Below are 21,744 nucleotides of genomic sequence, written 5' to 3' on the forward strand. Positions count from 1 at the left end.
CACAAAAAAGCCCAGATTGTGATACTTGATTTGAAACCGATCACTAAGCTTGCTGACTCTCATATAGCCCTTGAGCATACTATTTTAGTTTCCACGAGAAGGTATTTGATAAAACAACTCTAAATATGTGGGGTAAGGCAGGAAAAGGCACACAGGAGGGGAAGGGGAATGCAAAGTTCTTCACTGCATTGGTTTATGTTTTCCTGCTTACTGATTCAGTTTAATTTTTCAGTTGTATCTGTGAAAAACGCTTACCTTGAACTCAAATTCCTCAAGATGTACAAAATATAATTGAATGCTGCCGACAGGAATGTATTACAATAAAACAGAAATCGCATAAATTGCATTTCAAGTTAATTGACTCTCAAGTTCTCATATTATTTGATTCAAGGCAAGGTAAGCACATGACTACATTGCCTAAACAGCAGGAAGAAGTCAACCCCTCAGTGACCCTCATCAACACTATTTTAACCCTTTAAATAAGGGTCGGAGGAAAACAGAATTCGGACTGATCTCTTCACTTGTACAAAACACTTGAGCCCAAATTTGCTGATGTTAACAACCAAGTTAAAACTGAATTCATAGAAAAGGAACTCCTATCTCTAACAGAAATGGTTTGTCTTCCTGAGGTTTGAATATACTAGTCCACTCACTTTTACATGTTTAAAAAACAGCCATTATGATATATCTATCTTATTTTACCACATTTTACTGCACAGAAGCTCCATGAATTTTCAAGTTACAAACACAGATATTGAGTGTTCAAGTAAGATAGCAATTGAAGCAATACTATCATTAAACTGTGTATCTGATCAAATGGAACATTTTTGTTTTTTATGTATGGATTCACAAATACATATTTTGAAAAAGCAGAGAGAAAAAAAAGCCCAGAATAAATCTAAATATTCATTAAGGCAACAAATTAACTGGGAGAGCTAGAAAGGTTGGAATAACAAATATTCTTTCCTTTCCTAGAGGAAAGGAAATGCTCCTTTAACTATGTATATGCAGTGAGATCCATTTTTAACATATCCAAGTTCTGAATCCACATTACCATAGTAATATTTTTTATTTACTTTCGGTGAGTTAACTAATAAAATGGAAAAAACTGAAAAATTCTAGATGTCCAGGTACCGGAAAAGAAAGTTTGAAACTAAAACTCTCTTCTTTCTTCTCAAGTAAAGCAAAACAGAAGATGAAAGATCTTTACAAGGCAGGTAGCACGCTTTAACATCGATTCAGAACAAAGAAGTGAGTTATCTGGACATCTATTCACACAGCAGCCTTCTACTACCATCACAGCATTACTTCTAAGGATGATTACTATTATCAGGTAACATTTTAAAGTAATTTTTGAAGTTTTTTCAAGCCCTGAAACTTCCTTGAGACTTTCTTGCCATTTTACAAAAGTCAAAAATTTCCTTTTTTAGCTTTTAGTTTTAGTTTTAAAGGCTTCCTAGTGAAACTGAATAATTATTGACTTTTTCCATATGTGACCCAGTCATGCTTTCTGCCCTTCCTCTATGTATCTGAGAGGAGTCAACTCTCCCTTCTCTAAGATATTACATAGTAAAAAGACTGCAAATAGATCCTTTTAAGAAAAAGGATAAGGAAAACAAAAGGAAAGGGTAAACAAAGCAGGTACCTTTGCCTTTCTAAAGATTTAGAAGGGACCAAGTAATTTATTTAAAAAATATTTTTAGGATCATCCAAAGTACTTCTAGGTGACTTTTTTTAAAGTGAGAGCATTAATGAGCATCTTTTCTTACCATTCTGTGTGTTGTTATTGCTTCTTATTAAAATAAACAGCACAAAAGTACATTTGTAGGTGACAAGGATAAGAGCATGAAAAAGTTTTACTCCCTGGGTCGATCCTAATTCGTGAAAAGGCAGGAAGAGATAATGGCTGTTTTAACAGCAACATTGCCAGGAACATTCACTGCACCCCTCTCTCTGAAGTACCTGTGCGTGTTTCGAGGGGAGAGAGAGAGAAAAACTACATGGAAGGACATTTTCTCAAACATTCCAGTTGCTTCGATTATTGAGATTTTGGTATTTCAACAACCACAGTGAAAAGCATTAGACCATCAATAAGGATCATGTTTCTGTCCATTTCTTCACAGGGGAATAAGTTCACACATCGTTTATATCTCAAACTAGCTCTGGTACTAGAGTGGTTTGAATACTTACTATTTTATTACTATGTAATAAGTCACCAGAAGGTACTGAAATAGGAAGACAACAGATATTAGCTGATAACTGATGCAAGTAAAAATATTACAAATAAAACAGAAAAGTGAAATGTAAGATAAAAAAGAAATGTAAGACAAAGAAAATGACTTAAGTCTTCCCCACTGAAAGGCAGATAGGAAAAAAGTCAGTTACTTAGATTTAGGGAGTCAGTAGGAGTTGATATTGATACATCTTGGAACATGACATTGGTTTTCTAAAATATTTCTTCTCTGAACAGGAGAGTATCAAAACAATTTTCACAGCTTTGACTGCGAACATGTCGAAGTTGTTTTTTTGTGACTGTTTTCTTATTCCATTCCCTACCAGTGACAGCATGGTGACCACTTGTGGTGCTTTGTTTAATTGCAAATTCCAAAGAGAAAATGCTTGCCAATTATTTCAAATGGTAACATTAAATCAAGGAGCAAAACTTACTGCTCCAGCTATTTAAAAGGAAAAGTCTACTGTCCAGTAGAGCTGTGGTTTTAATCCTCATGGATTATATTTTGCCTAGTAGATAGCATGTTAAATATTTTTTCCTAATGGCTGTTTCACCTTTATTGTTACTTAGTTTAAAATATACAATATCATAAATTAACTTTTTACCTCTGTCTGCTATAGTCTGTACAGATTATTCTGAGACTTCATGAAAATAAAAGTGGTGTTTTAATGTTTTGTCTCAGCATACATCCAGAACAGCCTCCAACAGCCATTAACAGTGCAGTCAGATTTACAACTTGTGATTATTTCTCTTAACTCAGGCATTAACCCCACTGAGAATAACAACTTATGTTCACCACAGAACTGAGGAGAAAAAGCTGCTCTTCAGAAGACTTATAAAAATGCAAAGTCTTTTAATTCTGATGTGCTTTGGGATTAAACTTAATCAACAGCAGCAGTTAGGCAGAGAGCAAAGGGATAACAATAGAAAAAAACCTGCTTTCCACCATCTATTCTACCTAATTTACAGACTACAATGAGCTACAGAATTGACTTTATGACAGCTATTTCCACAGAAATTGAGTCCCTGTTGGTTTGAGTCTCAGTTTGGGAAGAAAACATATGATATCCAGCATAGTTCCAGCGATCAGCTGCAGTACAGCTGAGTCACATCACACTTGAAAACACTTTGTGAAGCCCAGCAAAAAGCCCAGCTGTCTCTTGAGCACAGCATGAGAAAACAGCTACAACTTGCTTCAGCTGTCCACACATAAATGTACTATGAACTGAGGTGCTACATAGCCACAACAAATTTAGAGGCATTACTCTGGAACCACAGTCACAAACAGGTGTGACCATCCCCACAATCCCCCCAGGGGACTATTCCACTGATCAGGAGAAAAACGTGAGAAAACTTGGTGGAAATGCACCCAAGTATGCCCAAACGCAGGTTTCACTGACGGTTATAGTGCTGTCAAATCACTGTAAACAACAAACACCAAATCTACACAGAATCTCAAAGAACATTCCATTGCTCTCACACAGGACTCTTACACAAACCAAAATAGTTTTTCAGTTTTTACATTAGGAGACTTTTGTAAAACACAAGGCAAATTTCTATGCATATGGTAAATACGGCATCTGCAATGAAAGCACACCTTCTGCTTTGATTTCTGTCAGATCACAATATCCAGGTATGAATCGAGAAGGGCTAAGACAAGCCAGTCTCCAAGCAGTCTGCAATACTTCAAGAATTAGTTGAAGTCTGCCAAGTCTGAACACATCTGATGGAAAAAAGACAGTTTCTAAAAATGCAATCACTTCATAACAGGTCTTTGAATATCAACAATATTTATCAAGGTTTAAAATCTCTGACAGTTACAAGTCCTGCCGTAGACATGCCAGCTAACCTTACAGTATTGCAAAGGTTTACTACATCTTAACCAGAGAGGATTATTACTATTTTAAGTTTTAAGAGCCTTACAATCCAAAGTATTGCCTTAAACTTTTCATCCCCAAGTTCTGCAATATAAAAATTCTTCTCTTTTGCTGAGTGCTGTATGACCTTACCAACAAGAGATGACTCCAAACTTTGAGAGCCCAGTCTATGTCTATCTACTTAGAAAGACAAAACACAAAAAAAGTGAATCTCCTAGCCCACTGAGCTGACAAATGTCAGAGACAGGAAAACAGTCTTTAAAATGGTATGTTCTGACTCATTTATTTGACTGGAAGGTGCTGTACTGTAAAATTTGCTACTACCACTCGTGTATGTGCTGCAAAATTAAAAATAAATGTTTACAGGTATCCAAGACCATCTCAGAATTTCAGAACAAGAATCTTCCAAATATACCTGAATTTTTAAGTTATTTTTCAATAGCATCCTGGGAAGATGCTTTAAAATATAGCATTAAATAGTGGGAGGTATCTTTATTCCATGTGAAAAAAATCCCTATTTCATTTCTTGGATCAGGAGAATTTCTTGACAATAGATGTACTTTGATTAATTACTTACTATTCTACCTGTTGCATCAATAGAATGCTAAATTATTATTATTAGAATTTATGATTTATATTTTAAAGCAAAACCTGTACGTTGCTTATTTCTATCATTCAGTCATTCAGTAAATCTGAATAGCAAGCTGTCATTTCCTTACTGATTATGGCTCCCATGGCTACTTTTAGATATATACCTATGTAAATATATCACTATAAAATAGAGGAACTTTTTTATACTGACCACATCTCAAAAAAAAAAAAAAAAAAACCCAAACCAACCCCAACAACAACAAAACAAAAACAAAACAAAAACAAAAACCCAAAACAAACAAACAAAAACCCACATAAAATTCACATACTCACATATGGCCCAGATATAGCCATGCATGCTTTGAATAATGCAATGCAATAAAAAAATTATATGGTCACACTCTCTGACTAACATGGCCATAACAAGTGATGCCAACCTTAACACTCCAACAACAAAACAAAAAACCAAGACCTGAGAAAGTTATTGGAAGAAAAGGAAACATAAGCAGCTGTGCACTCATAACCCTTCAAAAGGCTGACATATCAGGTACAGGAGTTCATGTAGAAATTATCTCTACAAATAGCCTTGAACCTTTAATAAGTATTGTTGTTAGTTTAAATTTGTGTTGTGGTTGCATGCAGATGTCCAAGAAGGTATTACTAAGTCTTACAGAAGCTTATCTAATAGAGAAGAGCATCTCTTTCACCCCATATCTCCTTGGGTTATCACTGCTACACCAATTGCTAGGACCACCCAGACAAATAAAATCCTGTCCCAAAATATAAAACACCCAACAGACAAGATGAGGAGACAGTATTACTCCAGTTTGATAACTCAGAAATGGTGGTACTGGGACACTAAACCTTACACAGCAGCAAAACACAAAAAAACCCCCACATAAACACTATTGACTTAATCATCCCATAAATAGTTGAAGAAAAACAATAAGTGATTTATTTTTCAAGGTCACGTGAAGCCAATGAAGAGTTATGGAGTGCTGCATAAATATGTAGCCCAAATCTTGTGTCCTGGAAAAGCGGACTTCCTCACACCATTAAATTCAACACACTCGCTTTAGGCTAGGAATTTCTGGGCTCAGTCACCTTCTCAGAGCCCACTGCAGAGGAGTATTCAGTACGACACTGAATTGGAAGATTACTGCAAAGGAGAGCTACACGTTAGGGTTCAAAGATTCAACTTGCACACCACTGATTCACAGTACTTTTACACAGCATTTTTATCTAAATGGACATCACAAATTGGCAAGGAACTCTCCTCAATTAGTGCTCTCATTTACTTAACTGAACAGTATTAATTAGCCCCTCAAGATATGAAACAATTTACCAGTTTTATACACACCAATTTTTGCCCCTTCATGTCTAAAGTACTTGATCATCAAAAATAAGCAAGCTTAAATCCATTTAAGTTCTGCTTTTCTTATATTTGCTAGCTGAAAATGGAGATGAGACAAAGCCTCTAATTAAATTGCTTGCAAACTCATGTTCAGGTTTTTCAGAAATAACTGCAACTTAGAAAATCGTACTCCTTGAACAAGGAAATAAACGTATTTATTACAAGTATTTTTCTCATGGGGGTTGCACATTACCTCTCTCAGTCTAGCATGAGCTAAGAACCTGGATAGGAAAATATGGATTAGATAGATTATTCCTGCCCTTCTGCTTTCACTGAAATATACTGCAATAACATCACCTCTAGTTGGTATGCTCATGATTCACCTGGCAGAGTTATGCTGACACACATACACAAAGCTAACATATAAATGGACAAAAACCTACTAAATTTAATTAAGAAAGGAAGCACTGTTTATAACTTTGGGCTTTTTTCTTCCTTTACACCTTTTCAGAACAACCACATTTATCACTTTTATGGTGTACACGACTTTAAATGCTGCCAGGTTCTGCATGGGTACACAAACAGAATTTTAGTCTGTCCAAAACATCTGCTTTGAAAGGGTTGGAATTATTTTTTTGTAACTTCTTTCACAGTTTTTTGGTGACTATCCCTATTCATCAAAAGAAAAACTCTCTGCTTTAATAAATATAGTACAACATAACAGCATTATCAAAATCCTCTAGCATTACTAACAGATGTTTCTGCAAAGCATTTAATATAAGGTTTTACCTGGGGAAGCTGTTTCATTAACTTTTTAAATTATCCAAGGCATTTGTTAACTTTTTGTTACGTTTTTCTTCCCTACTTACCATTGAAATGCTAACATCCTTTAGGTCTCTAAGAGGAGATATTTATGAGCATTGCCTATCAAATATTTCAGTTGGTTTGAGGTTTCCTTTGCCTCTTTGCACAGAGGGACATCAGTGGGATGTGATTCACATCAGTGCCAGTCACTTGATGCAGAGATTTAACACCATGCGTTAGACAGAGTGCAAGAATCATTAAATCATCGCAGTCCAAATTGCAACTGTTGTTTATTGAAGGCTTCTGGCATTAATTAAACCTCACACAGCTAAGTATTTACAACAATTTTACAGATTGCTGTCCTGAGGAATGAGATTCACAATTGTGGCACTAGGAGCTTACAGTACAAAGGCAATGGAAGGGTCATTTGCGAGTTCTCCCAGCAGCAATTGCATGAGGAAGGCAGATTTTGATCATCTGTTGGTCAAATGAATAGAAAAAATAATCACATAAATCAGATAATTGCTGCCACCATGAAAATCAACAAATCCCTGGACCAATCTCTGTGCTAAATAAGGCTGCAGTTTTATTCACTGACTTCAACAACATATACTCCCTGCATCATTGTAAATACATCCAGCAATATTGAAAACAACCCACAGCTGCCACTCTGAGCTGTTGCCTCTATGAATTTAAGTCAATTATTCAATACATTTTGGCAGGTGTTTTGGACAGAACCATCAGTTTGGGTTTAGCATGGCCAGAACAGACAATTCTTTGACTTGCTTTTGTCCTACACTGGTGTGCAGCCCATTCAATGCACACATTCAAATGCACACACTGGCAGTGATCACGCTGCCTGTCCCTCTAATTATTTTTTTACAATGGTCAGCTCTAACTGGTACAAGCAACAGAGTGAGTTTTCATGAAAGTCACTGTCTGGATAGATAAGGAGGGCCTCAGCTGGCAAGGGGCTTCAGGAGGAGTTTCAACCTGAAAGTCAGCCCACAGGTAACAGCACAGAGCTGTGCAGCACCTTCTGCCCAGGTAACACTCTGGAGCCCAGAAGGATTTGTAGGGATTATATGGGAAAGTGAGGCAAGGAGAACTATAGGGAGACAGAAAGCTTCAATGAAAGACTAAGGAGACCTACTCAGGATTTAGCAGTAGAGCTCAGGAAAATGCTTCAGTCACTACACCAGGCACTCACGCTGCAAAGACTTTTTCCTGGGCAATTAACTGCTTGAGCAAGGACCAAAAGGCACTTTTACCCTTTGTGAACCTTCTCTCAGGGGAAGTCACAGCATGGTTTTTCCCAGTAATTGACACTGGAATGTTATTAAAGTAGATAGCTTTTTACTGTGAGTTCAGGTTCATCATTCATGCCCTCCATTTTTACTCAGTCACCTCAACTGAGACACTGAAAATTAAGTTTGAAGCACATCATATTCAATTCACTAAGACAAAACCAACACACTTTAATATGCATTATCAGGTATTCCAAATAGTATTGCAAGGCCCACAAGTAATTTTCAGCAGCTCTGTACTACTTTGTCTAAGCAGAATAGCTGTGACCAGACAACAGCATTTTCTTTCACTTTTACAACACCAAAGCAATCGAGAAGAGAGGAGCATATCAATCTCCCCTTCTTTCAGACATGTCTTTAATTAACTCAGAAACTTCCCCAATGATGGGAGTTTGACTTTGTGAGAGCTGTGAGAATGTTACAAATTCTACAGCAAATAATTTGGATGCCAGGACTTTGGATGCCAGGACTGAGTCGAGCATTTTAGCAATAACATTTTGACTTCAACTGGTGAAACTAACAAAATATGTAGCAAAGTATTTTCATTATCATATAAAACTTGGAGATTTCCAAGCATCTGCAAATGATAATAAGAACCATAATATTGTACAAGGAAAGTAACCATTACATTCAGGTTTTTGCTATGATGGCTATGCAAAAAGGCAACTGTTGCACAAAGAATTGAAATAGGATTCATTTTACTATTTCCAGAAGAATTAGAGGACCTTCAGAAAGAGTACTGAAAAAAGATCTTGCATTTTTTCTTTCTTTTTAAACTACAATTTCTCATTAAGGAGATGGTGACTAGATCTTTATTTCCCACTGACATATTTCATAAGCAAAACACGTTGCTATGGTCCCCAGATTGCTGCTGCAATCAAACCAAAAAGGATGACTTATAATCATGACCATAAAGCAGCTGTCACATAAAACTTTTCTAAGAAGGGAAATCACTACTGTAACTATGATATATTAATAAAAACATGAGAACTACATTATACGAGTCTAAAGACACCCTGATACTTCTTATAGTGTTTTTCAGACAAAAGACGAATAAATTCTCATTTTGCCTCAGAAAATAAGAAATAAAAAAGAGATGAAGGTGAATCTACAGCGCTTGAAAAACATTAATATCCAGTTTATACTGTAACATAAATTCACTCCACCAAATAAACCATCCTTATTGTCTCATAATCAGCCTGTTGGTACACTATTGTTGACAACAATTTTTCTGCTAACATTTTTACAAGTGCTTTTAATGCTGTCCCAGTGCTGTCTGAGCTCATTGTGTGTACCTATTATGAAAAAAGGATTTGTTTGCAAATGCCGCTTTTAGATAAGCCAGTGTTGCCTAGGAAGATGTCTCATTTCTCAACACACGCAGAAGAGAGATGAATCTTGTCTGTTGGCCAAAGACCAGGGACTCCCTCTGATATCCAAGTGTAAACCAAAAAACAGCTTTGAACCAAAAGCACTTTCAGGCTAGTCAGGTTAAAAGATGCAATGAATGGCTGCAGTACAAGATGGAGCTACAAAACTACAAACATGGTCCAGCTGCATTGCACCAGTGAGCAGCAGAAATCCTTTGGGGGTTAATAAATTAACAGGTAAAAAGCATTTCAGGAGATCCCTTGAGCTGCAAACTGATGGACTGGGAGAACACTGAAGAAAATATTGAATTTCTTCAAATGCCAGCTTTTCTGAAAGCAGTTGCTTGTGGCCACCACTGGAGACAGACTGCTGAAGGGCTGGATAAACCCTTGCACTGACCCAGTACAGATTTTCTCATTTCATATTCCAAAGACTAAACCAAATCCATTCTGTTTTGTAAGACTGCAATATCAGACTCCCAAGAACCCAGCTCATATTGTTCCAATGGACAAGAAAATTGGTTTCCTCCGCTTTTCATCCAGTCATTCCTTGTTTCTTAATGACTACAAGATACTTTGTGTAGACACAATAAAACCCACCCCTTTAATCTAAAAGAAATCCAGACAACCTATTTTAACCTGTGACTCTTCGGGAACCATATGGCAGCTCTCAATTTCCAAAATTTCAAGCTGAATGGAAGTTATCAAACATGCTAAAGAAACAGGTGTGTTATTAGCAGAGAAGTAAAAAGATACTCTAAAAGACCCTCAAATGGTGCATCCAAAAGCATTTATCTGTGAGACCTTGGGGATTGCAACCTGTGCCTCTAAACCATACTACAGACATTTGGTTCAGTTTTCTGTTTTCCTCAGAAACTTTCTGCACTGTCCTCCCTAAGATATCTGTGGATTTAGCAATTCTGTATCACCTACAATCATTAAGTGCAAGGTGGGTAAAAAGCTAAGCCCACTTTTGTTCATTGATAATTTAACAAAGTCAAAAAAGGTAAAAATCTTGATTTTGCTCTGTTCCTTAAATGGGTTTTGCAGAACCCAAATTAGAGTATGTCCTTCTGAGGTTTTGAGCTGTTTTTTTTTTTAATCCAATTCTTCAATCCATTTGTTTCCTGACTTTCTAGTATTGAAACTCAAACTGGTTCAACAGACCAACAACTCAGAACATCACTGAACTCTCAAAGTCAGATGTAAATGAATAAAGTGGTTCAGATCCCTGCCAATTTGATAATAACAGAAGGTTTGACATTTCTGAGTCTTGAGCATTTATGGCACATTATTCCATTCATGGCAACCAAGAGTCTCGTTCCTCCGAATACAACTCATTTACAGTAGGCTGTCACATGTCTATTTCCAAACTGCATAAAAAATGAAATACAAAAGCAGAAAAAAACCCAGAATTACTTGAGCAAACATTATTTATAAAGTACAGATATGGTAGATGTAACTTGTCTTCTGTGGAAAATTAGCTGAGTTTTTCATAAGTTCCACAGAATTTCTCAAGTAGATTGTCTTAAGCTTTCAGGTTCTTCTAGCTATTTGTTTTAAAAATGCTGCAGAAAAAAATGGACTTGTTTACAAGCACCACTCTATATCAAGACTGGAAAGCTTGAAAAGTGATGTAGTGTTCCATATTCTTAGGAAGAGTTCAGTTTATCCTGTTTACACTGGCTTTTCCAGCATCACTTACAGAGACAGTATTTGCTTTACTGTCAGAATACGCATACAAGCAGAAGTAAAGAAAGCAATTACATTTTGAAGTGCCCAAATTGCACCCAACCTGTGAAAGATTTAATTGTTTTTGGCAGCCTAAGTCTCCAATTCTACCACAGTCACTATGGTAGACATTATAAACAGGTGAATTTGCCTTTTTTCTGTTCTTCTGAGTGCATTTCATTTCTATCCTAGCCTTAGCTTTTTTCCTGAGGCACTTCAGAGATCTTCCATGACAACTGATCCTATATATTAAGCTCAGCCCTATCCACATGCCAAGTTTTACCTGCTGGAATATAATGTTCCATTAGTTGTTTGTTTTGTTTATTTACTAGTCCTGGCAGAGGTCACTACACAGCCTCACAACTAGAAGGAAACCATATCGTGCAGAGACGTAGTCAAAGAACTTACACAAAACACACACATGGAATGGGCAACACAAATATTTTTTTTTGCCAGTGGATATAGAAACACTGACGTTGTAAGAGAACCTCAGATGACCATCTTTAGTCCTACAGCTGCTCTCTCATCAGTTCAGGTGGTACTATTGAGGTTTAGCTTCCTTAGGCTGGTGTAATTTGTGTGATCTTTACACTGTTAGAGACCCAATAACACATTTTATTCCACTCATAAAAAACAGGGAAAATGAAAAAAAATAACACAGCTCACCCCCTCCCAATTTCACATACAGCTTCCTCATTATCAGTGATCAGGATAGTTAAGAATCGGACTCAAAGGATACCAAACTAAAATTCTGACACAAAATTCTCAGTTCTATTAATCTGTGTTCAATTCCTCTTTCCTCTTTTCATCTGCACTAGATTTGAGATGACCACCTCTGGTACTCTTTGCTTTCCACTCATGTTATCTCCTTGGAGACCTGGTCCTTCCTTACTTTGTAACTTTTCCTGGTCCTTTCTTTCCTTGCTACGAAATGGCTGACAACATTTGTTCTTTTTCTGCCCCTGAAACACTTGGCTCTTCCCTTTAGACTTCAGTCTCTGATATGTGCAATCCTGAAATCCAACGTCCCTCCCGACTGCAATAACTTCAGTTGAAGGGCAGCCACAAGAGTTGGCTTCTCAAGTGCCACGGTTGCCATCTTTTTTAAAAGTTCTTTCTGAAGAAGTAGAAGTGTTGCAGAGGGGACAAAAAATGGAGCTTACTTGACTGCAGAAGTTATCTCTGAACTGATACTTTCATGGCTTTAGAACATCCTGAGGCATAAAAATACAAACACAGCATCTTTGTTATTCTCCTTACGTTTTTTCTTTTTTTTTTCCCAGCAAGGAGAGCACCTGTTTTCTCTGTCACAGGATAATTTACAAACTGAGTATATTTGCTTTATATTATGTCCTAAATGTGGATCTAAACTTAGACCCCTTCAGAAGTCAGGGTGATGTCCCTCACTTTCCGCTTCCTCTTCCAACCACTGCCTCACATGTGATCTTTTTGTTCCTCCATCTGGCTCCAGGGAAGTTACCCTGCAACCAGAAGTGGAGCTACAGCTGAGTGTGCAGCTGGGACTCCACAGTGTCACCCTGAGTGCAGGACCTCCCAGTGACACTATGGCAGAGCAGCACAGCATCCACCACACTGCATATGGTGCCAGTCTTCACCCTATCTTCCTACATCATACCCACTTCCACAACTCCTCTGTCTTCAGCAAAAGAGCCTGCACAGCTCACATTTTATAGAAACAGCTGAGTCAACTGGGACATTAAATAGGTCAATGTGGAGGACACAGCCAATGCCCCTTTGTCAATACACACTCCTGCATTTCCAAGTTCTCAGAAGAGAAACGAAGACCACCCTTTTTCATTAATGTGCTGTCCCCAGAGCTGGCACATTGGCCATACTGGGCTTCATCAGAGGCAGGTAGGAATGCTTTAATGAAATGGAATCTTTTATATCTTGTCCTAGAAGCTAGCTGATGTTGATTCCTTAGCTTATCATGGCAGGAAAAAACAGCCCTGTGCTGTATGCTGACCTTATATGGTTCAAAGTGGAAAAAAACCACATTTTCTATAAAATGTCACTAAATACATGTTTATGCACAGATCCCAAAGTCAGTGAAGGAAAGGAAAGGAGGTGCTCCAGACCTGGAGCAGAGATTCCTTTGTAGCCTGAGGTAAAGCCCATAGGGAAGAAGCTGTGCCCCTGCAGTCCATGGAGGTTCATGGTGAAGAGAGATCCACCTGCAGCCTGAGGAGAAGTCCATGATGGAGCAGGTAGATGGGCAAAGGAGTCTCTTACCCTGTCTGCAGCCTGTGCTTGGAGGGGAGACTCCCAGCAGGACCTGTGGCCCCATGGAGAGAGGAGACCACACCAGAGCAGGTCTGTTGGCAGGACCTGTGACGCCATGGGGCACCGACCCTGGAACAGTCTGTTCCTGAAAGACTGGACCCCGTGCAAGGGATCTCTGCTGGAACAGTTTGTGAAGAACTGCAGCTCATGGGAAGGACCCATGATGAAAACGTTGGTGGAGGACTGTCCCCTGTGGGAGGGAACTGATGCTGGAGCAGGGAAAGAGTGTGAGGAAGCTTCCCCATGTTGAGCAAGGAGCTGCAAAGACAGTGTGTGATGAACTGAGCACAACCCCATTCCCTGACCCCTGCAATGCTGTCACAGGGGGCTAGAGCAAATCCAACGCAAAGTTAAGCCTGGGAAGAAGGGAGGGGTCAGTGACAGGCTTTTTTAAAGACTTGATTTTACTTGTCTTTATCCTGATTTGACTGGCAATGAATCAAACTGACATCCACAACTCAAGACTGTTTGTGTCAGTAATGGGTGTGTGACCTCTCCCTGTCCTTATCTCAACCCATGGAGCCTTAATTCCACTTTCTCTCCCCTGTCCAGTTGAGGAGGGGAAGTGATGGACTGGCTTTGATGGCCAACTGGTGCTCAGCCATGGTCAGCCCACCACACTTGGTTAACTGTGAGCCTGCAGGGACGTGCCCCCAGACAATGGGATGAAATTCTGCATGCACCAGCAGCACGGAAGTGTATCACTGCACTGGGCCTTTACTGCTGGAAGGCAAAATGATTCAAAACTTTGTTACAGTGTCCAAAAGAAGTGTTACAGAATCTATTTATGTATCTCATAAATACAACAGTATTATAACTGACTCAACTACCAAAGCTATACCTGGTAGAGTGTAGCTCCTCTGCACTCTAGAAAAACTCAAAGGTTTTGAATTTAATTTAACACATATTTTTAGCAATTCATTCTTAGGCAGAAAAATAGAAAAAAAAATGCTCCAAATTGCATTGTCTTTGATGCTACCCTTCCAGGGAAATCTTTAAATTGGACACAATGAGAGATCCAAGGTCAAAAGGGAAAGGATATGTGATGTACCACACCTCTCTCTGAGATACCCTTTTCTCTTCTATTTTCATTCATTTTGCAGTTCAGAAAGGTAGTCACCAGAAATTCAATGTTCTATATCAATGATTCTCACCAAATTGCCTTGCAGTACAGGTCACACAGTTCATATACTCCCTCCTGTTCTGTCTGTTCATGTGTTTCAGCTGACTGCTTTAGACAGGTGGTTTCTTTATCCATCTCTGAATTTCTGCTCCCTCTAGTTACTGAGTGGTAGTCTCAGGTTGCTACTCTGAAAGAACAGTAATTCTGATTTCCCCAAGTGTACTGTGTCATTACAATCTGTCAGGTTAGCATATCCAGCTTATCACTTCATTCCTCATCCAAAAAGGAAGCTCCAAAACAATGTATACCCTTTAGACTTCTTTCAAAAGTAAACCATGAGCACATCATCATGTTTTAGTCACAAGCACAATGACAGAATACTTCAGTGGACTATCAAACTAAATACCTTTGTGGAAAATCTGGAGAAAAAGAGGAAGATCCTCCTGCATGCTTGAGCAAATATTATTATTTATACAATTCAGAATGTCACAAAATTACTTGTCCAGATCCTGTAATCTACCATGAAAATATTTTCTCCGAATAAAGCAATGTGGTAGTAGAAATGTATTTCTTAAAATTATCTGGGACCCGTGGGAAGTGCAGTCAGACATTAGCTCAGACAAAATATTCCAGATTATATGAAATTATAAAATAACACCCCAAACAACCAAAAATAAAGAGGTAAGTTTAGTTATACAGTAGGAAGTTGTAAAAAAATTTGTGTTGTATGTCACAGACATAATTTTTAGTATGATAAAGAGCACTGCTTTCTAAATCTTGGATTTTTTTTTTTCCATTATGAGTTTTTGCTGATCAGTTTTAATAGAACACCACCATATAAGCATACTGCCCTATTATTTGTTCCTTGATAGTAAAAAATCCTTACACAACACTGGGGAACATTTACTGTTTCTCAAAAGGGATAGTTTTCCCGAAACAATAGTTTCAATGAAGTTCAGCCTTCTCAGTTTTTTTTCTTAACAATTACTTTATCTTGGGAATTTTGATGTTTTGTTTTGGGGTTAAGTGTTTAATTTGTTATCAAAAATTAATCCACGTGAAATACAACTTTTTAATTGATTTCCAAGACCTCCATCTTCCGGCAGCAATTACAGGCACAAACGGGGAAATTTCCAAGGCTTAGCTCACAAGGAATTACACTTTGTGTTTAGCAGAAATGAAAAGACAAAATCTGAACTACATAGCATACAATGACTAATATTGCATTATTAAATGCAATAAACTCTCATCAGAAGATTAATTTATCCTTTTTTTTAAGGGTTGGGGTGAGGAGGGGGGAAGCAGGAAGGAGGCCGACATAACTGGAAATTTTATCACTGCCAGCAGGAATATGAGCAGAATTAAAGCCAGTCTTCTGTACTTCCCAAGGGAGTGCTTCGCAGCCTTCATTTTCTTTCAAGGTTTTGTAATTGTATTTCCATAATTTAGTCACATAAACAATATTATGACTTAGGTACTTCCTAATTTTATCCCACAAAAAGAGCAAGTTTCAATTTTCCACTTATCACTGTAATAGCCAACTTATTAAAAACATGTAGCAGAGCTAAGTGATAATAGGTTATATCCTTGCTTTCCAGTATTTCTTTTAGAACTACCTTTTACATATTTCGTTGGAAGAGAAGTACTTGAACAATTTGGCTTTCTTCACTGTAAAGTGACTCTAGCAAAATGAAATTCATGCAGCTGGTTGATGGACTTGCTTGTGAAACAAAGTTGTAAAGTTTTGGGGTGGGTTTTTTGGGGGGTGGGAGGGGTGTGGATTAGTTTTGGTTTGGGGTTTTGATTTGTTATGTTTTTTATTACAACGCAGCTTTGGATTAAGCTGTTAAATCCATAAATAACCCATTTTTCAAATGCTGGAAGTACACAATTATCTGTACTCGCTTCCATGAGGTTCTCAAACACCAATTGTATTTGAAGACTTAGACCATTTTCAAGGTAAGGACCCAGAATTCAAAATTTAATAAGAATTTCAAAATACCACAAGATAAGCACTTAGTCTTCAAAACTTGTCTCTCTGATAAATTCATGCCCTTAAACCAGAAAAGCAGAGAAAAGGGAATTAAGTATCCTCTTACTATAGCATCTGACTAACAACACATTATTTCACCAACTGAATTAAGTTTTGAAGGGCCAGTGAGCAACAATTGTCCCTGTCAGCTTGTCAAGTAAAACTAACTTTAATGAAAACCTGAAGCATCAGCCCAGAAGTAAAGGCATTTGTTGCGGCGCGGCCGCTTTGCTTTTGTTGTTTGTAAGATTTAAAGTTTAAGTTGTATTTTAATGTCGTTAATGTTCAATTGGTATGTTCCAGTTTCGCCCCGTTTCTGTTAAAAATGGTTCTGTCTTAGGCTCCCTCCCCACCTTCCCCCTCTGCAGTTATCTGTCAATTCTACAGTTACCCTGGAAACTCCCGCCACTTTGTATCCATTGTCATGTCAATCCTTGGTTCCCTCCTAAGTTGCTATGGTTTCTTAGTTAACCCCTCCTATGTTCCTACAGCAACCTCCCTGTCCGTCACCCTCTGCCACTCCCAGTCCCTAGAATCGTCCACTCTAGGCTGAGGGTGATTGGAGCAGGGGTTGCTGTCTCTCCCCAATTCGCTTCCCATTCGTTGTTCATTTTTGTCCATCAGTCGGTTCTGTTCTGTTACTGGCCAGGGGGCGGGTTTACTCCGCCCCTCTGGTCCTCCTTAAAACCTTGTGTTGTCCACACCCACTCTGGCGGATCTTTGCAGCCCGCGCGCTTACCTATTCACTGCCTCTCCTACTAAACCTTTCCTGCTGCGAAGAACTGCTGCCTCTCTCGCCTTGTCCTTGCTGCCTTGGCTTAGCTCGCTGCCGTAGCCTGCCTCCCGGGGAGCCGCCTTCCCTCACCCTGCCGTGAGAGAGGTCTCCCTCGGCAGCCGATGGCCCCGACCGCTCCCTGCCTGGAGCGAGGGCCCAGTGGCCACGCGGCTGGCCCAACCGGCTGTGGCTGTGGAGCGTGCCGGGCTCAACGGGACGCGCGGCCGCAGGCATTAAAAAAAAACAAAATAAACACAAGAAATTAAGTTGCAGAAAATGAAAGGTATTTCAAAAAATACTATGAAAACTAGATCCTGGAGTTTGAAGAATGGGTGTTTTGAGTATGGAACTAATTCCAGAGAATGCACCAGTTTGTTTCTTTTTGTAATGGAAATACTTAGCAGATATTATTTCTTTTCTTTTCTACACTGAAATAGTAAATCAAATAACTATTTAATCAATGTACCTTCTATTTCTTATGAATAGGGTGACTTCCAATTACACTCTCTATGATTAAAATTGTTAAAAGAATCAGACTGAAAATGTTTCAGTGCAGTACTGCCTTTGGTCTTTACTTCAAGTTATGGTAACAAGTCTTGAATTTGCAAAGGTTGAAGCCAATTAAGATTGATATAAGTACTGAATTTGCACCACATTTCAGCTTCAGTATCACAGTGTGAATCCAAAAAACATCAATCAAAATTGCTACACCATCATCACCATACCTTCAGGAATAAAACCGGACAAAAACCTGCATTTGATCTCACACAAATGACAAAGTAATTTCATCACCATATTCCTAATACCATGTTATTACCATTATACTATTAATGTGGAAAGGCAAACTTGCAAGCACTTGCAGTTTAAGTAGAGGCTTTACTTTGCAGTCAAAGGGTTTTAGTTTCTCAATGATTTCTCAACAATTTCTGTTACGTATTGTTACACAGTGATAATCATCTAATCATGAGATTTTAATATTTTCTTAAGCTTCACATAAAATGGCATATCTGGGGAAAAATAAAACCCATACTTAATTTTCAAAGAGCAAAGAAACAGGGATACAGAAATAAAGTATAGAAGTAGTGAACTAAAAAAGTCACTTTAATATAATGAGAAAAAACTTGGAAAAATTACTAAAATAAGTATCTGGGAGGTTAGGGAGCCATGAAAGATGGTTATGAAGGAGTCGCTGCTTATTAACTACATACATAAAGGCTTTCTACCAAGAACAGCAGCTGGTGGCTGCACAGACCTCCCAGCAAGAGGACTGGTAGGGACCTTATTTTGTAGCAGAGAGTTCCTGCATGAACAGGGATATTTCAGTGTGTCAATACAGGTACCACAGGTGCCAGGCCACTGACAATTTAGATCCGAAGACGAGATGATGAGAAAGGCACAGTTAAATCTTGTTTGGTGAAGCAAGAACATGAAGTAACTGGATTTTCTAAACCTCTGGATTTACATAATCATGTAAGAATACATTTCTTACAAGAAATACCACTAGGACAAGCCTGACTCGGACAAAGCAAGGCAGTAGTTGGAAAAAAATGCAGAGAAGCAAACTGAACCAACAAATTTCTGCCAGCATTTTTTTTGCAATCTGAAGCTTCCAGAGGGCTTGTTCCTCAAAGTACAAGTAAGTATCTTTGGTATAAACCAGTTCAAACTCCTAAAGCACACACAGTTTAGAATTACCTACTACTTAGGTGAGTGAAAACTGCTGGATTATGTCTTTCAATGTTGTGCAGTTATGTACACCAAGTGCAGTTACAGATAAATTACCAGTTTTACGTATTTTTGATGTATATTGAAAAGATTCTACAAAGAATTACAGCACTCAGTATTAAACATACTGTATTTGGCAATGTTCCCTGGCTACCTTCATTTCCTTTGCAGCAGCTCAATCCAATGTTTTCTATTGCACATATATGAATTCTTAACACTACACTCCCACTGAAGAGATAGGGAGCAATGGCAGCTGCTTTGCATTCCAGACCTCTTTGAACATGACATGATGCATTTCCTTAGACAACCAGAAACACAGCCACAGATCAGGTATCTCTAGATGCCTCTTGTTCAACAAAGCAATCTCCTAAATGTGAACGAGGTAGCAGCCATACTGTGTTCTTAAAAAGCAATGAAGTTTAAAGGTATACACGGATTAGAAATCAGGATTACAAAAAACATAACTATGTTAACATGTGCAAAAGAATCCAAGAGTTTTAACTATCCAGAAGATGTTCTAGTTTTAACTGTCTTCTGAAAATCTGAGACAGTACTATTTTGACTACCTTATTATACTGCTTTATTTTTAAGAAAAACTGATTGAACATACTTTGCTATCAGTTCTACCCTGCCAAATTCCACTCCTCTATGCTAAATTCCACAAAATACATTTAATATATCCAAATAAAGGAAATTTGCAAATCACTATGCATCATGTGTGTTGACCTTCGCTCTTCTTTGGAATTCGCAGTATGGTTCATTTTAGTCAAGCTGTTGAAACATTTGTGCTATAATGCATCAAATTAAGGCAACCAGCTGTGATGTTTAATTTAGGCTAAAAGTTTATGATCTACAACTACACAATACCTTAGGGAATAACTTATATTTCATGTTACTAAGCTAAATGCACTTCAAAACAGTTAAAATCTTCACTACGTTTTACACAGAGCACATTGTCATTTATGCTTTGGGTCTGTAAACAGCACAGGCATTCAGTCAAAGCTGCATATTATAGAGAATAAATGAACAAACAGTTCTAGCCTTTGCTGAAAACAGTTTCAAAGCCTTCTGTCTAATGTGTTGTTCGATTACGGCTACATTTTATCCTTTATTATGTCTAATGGAGGTTCTCCATTTGTGAGAAAGAGAGAATTAGAAAAAAGTCATTAACTATTTTGTCATAATGCACCATTTTAAGCAGTTATTTTGCCCAAACAAATACAGTACATAGAGCTGAATAATTGTAACAAAAACAATTAAAAAAACCCCAAAGCCAAGCATCTTCTAACTATGAAGCACTCATGAGAGAAAATCCACTCCAACAGTGTTGAACCATTGTATTTTTCTTGACAATGGCAATGTATAAAAGGAGAAAGGAACAACACTTTCTGAATGATTAAAAACCAATACCTTTTGGAATGTCTTGTGAGATTAATAAAGGAGATAAAAACGATGACATGTATATTTATCACATGCAAAAAGTGTGAAAATCAATGCAATGAAAGTTGAAACTTCAGGCTAACCATCTAGAAAGGAACTGATTCAGCAATAAAATTGATATATGGCAAAACCATAATGCATAGTAACCAGCTCACTATTTTGTTCTATGGGTGGTTAGCTGCTCTTTTAAAAAGTTTAATCTACAGATGTTATGGCTTATAAATATAGGAAACATAACACATATGCTGCAGCTAGAAAGGTGTAAAGCTTTCTGACAATGTGTTTTCTAGTGTGGAAGCATTTTGTGGATTCATTCTATTTGGGTTAGTGCAGCTTCCCTTATTGGAAACTGGAAAACTACTAGTTCAGTGAAATCTATTCAAACTCGCCTCAACTAAAAAAAGGAAAAAAATACCTGTTATTCCTATTACTCCAAGAACAATGACAAACTCATCACCTTTAACACCAAGATACAGTAATTTTAAATACATTTTAGTAAAATAGAAGTCCATTTTTATTTCTCTAAATGCCTTTTAATCATCACTCTGCTCCCCTGCCATATTACAATTATGCATGATTGCAATGGGCAGTTTCATCAAGGGATCATGCAATTGAGGAAGGCTGCTCGAAAGCAGATTACAATTCCAACATCCTCATGACAGAACTATTACCATCTAGGGAAGGGTGGACTCTTACTTTCACTACTCTCTAGAATCAGAAGTCTGCTGCACTAACACTTGAAAAACTGAGGACTACTTGGCGCAAAGAAAAATTTGAAATATAGAATTATTTAAAAATCTTTCTTTCAGATTCAGAAAAAAACCTCAAAATCTCAAAATGAACAAAGTCAAGTTAAGCCTTAGGATGGTTTATAATGTTGCCAACAATGATTTAAAATATTTTTAAAGTGCAAATTCCTGGCTGGATCCTTATTAACACAACAACCATTAAAACATTCACAAAGAAGTTTAGGCAAACCCTGCGTCACCTGTACAATCTCAAACAATTTCCCAGAGAGAACTAAAAACCATGAAAAAATGAAGTATTTTCAGAACACAAGATGCTGGAAATCATAACT

The 21,744-nt window shown here is 37.8% G+C and overlaps 1 protein-coding gene across 2 annotated transcripts in view; it reads right to left on the reverse strand.

The window, feature by feature from the left end:
• Positions 1-21,744, reverse strand: part of CCSER1 (coiled-coil serine rich protein 1) — a 608,728-nt gene that overhangs the window by 228,223 nt on the left and 358,761 nt on the right. The gene's annotated exons all lie outside the window — the stretch shown is intronic.

Source organism: Camarhynchus parvulus, chromosome 4, assembly GCF_901933205.1.
Source record: "Camarhynchus parvulus chromosome 4, STF_HiC, whole genome shotgun sequence".
Taxonomy (NCBI): Eukaryota; Metazoa; Chordata; class Aves; order Passeriformes; family Thraupidae; genus Camarhynchus; species Camarhynchus parvulus.